General features: G+C 41.0%; 1 protein-coding gene across 1 annotated transcript in view; it reads right to left on the bottom strand.

The window, feature by feature from the left end:
• Nucleotides 1-942, bottom strand: part of LOC100961636 (acyl-CoA synthetase medium chain family member 1) — a 43,536-nt gene that overhangs the window by 4,686 nt on the left and 37,908 nt on the right. The gene's annotated exons all lie outside the window — the stretch shown is intronic.

The raw sequence follows: 942 nt of genomic DNA, 5'->3' as shown, positions 1-942 counted from the left end.
AAAAATAGCAACTCACTTTTTTGTGGCAATCAGCTATAATAAAATTTCCATTATAACATGAACCTTGTTTATTTTATTCACTGCTACAAGCTCAGCATTTACCCAGTGCCTAGGCAGATAAGAAGAGTCAACAAACTGAATGAATCTTCTCCCCAAGATACTATGTCATTTGATCCTCCCAGAAAGCCTATGAGGCTGGTGTTATTTTAAGTAAAGTTTGCATTTTAAGATAATGCAAACAGTTATAAAAAATAATACAGACTGACACCATTTACACTTTACTTATTTTTCCACAGTGGTAACATCTGGGAAAAATATAGTTCAATATAACAACCAGAATATAGAAATTAATACCACCTACCAATCTTACCCCTATTTTCTGTTTTGCTTGTGTGTGTGTGTGCATTCATGTGTATGTGTATTGAGTTTATCTAGTTGTATACAATTTTATGACTCATGTGTAGGTCTGGGTATTCACCATCATAATCAAGATACAGAACAGTCCCATGATCAGGAGAATCTCTGATGTTGCCATTTTATAAATGCATCCACCTCTCGCTTCTTCCCCTTTTCACCTCACTCTCCCTCCCTAATACTTTGGGAGTGGGGAATCTGCAGCCTTGGAGCCACATGTGGCCTTCTGAATCCTTGAGTGTGGCCTTTTGGCTGAATCTAAATTTTGCAGTACATAACTGTTTTAAAAAGTTATCTGCTCTGTGAAATTTGGATTCAGTTGAGGCACTGCCCTTGGGGATCTGGAGGGCCACGGGCAGCCCCAAGGCCACAGGTTCCCCACCCCTGCTGGAGATCTGTTCTCCATTTTTACCATTCTATTGTTTTAAGAATATTACACAGGCTCAGCACCTATAGCTCAACCGGCTAAGGCGCCAGCCACGTACACCTAAGGTGGCGGGTTCGAATCCCCAGCCCGGACCTGCCAAA

Source organism: Otolemur garnettii, unplaced genomic scaffold (assembly GCF_000181295.1).
Source record: "Otolemur garnettii isolate 467f Iridium unplaced genomic scaffold, OtoGar3 scaffold00044, whole genome shotgun sequence".
NCBI lineage: Eukaryota > Metazoa > Chordata > Mammalia > Primates > Galagidae > Otolemur > Otolemur garnettii.
The sequence above is the reverse complement of the archived record's forward strand: the minus strand, read 5'-3'. Positions and strand labels throughout refer to the sequence as shown.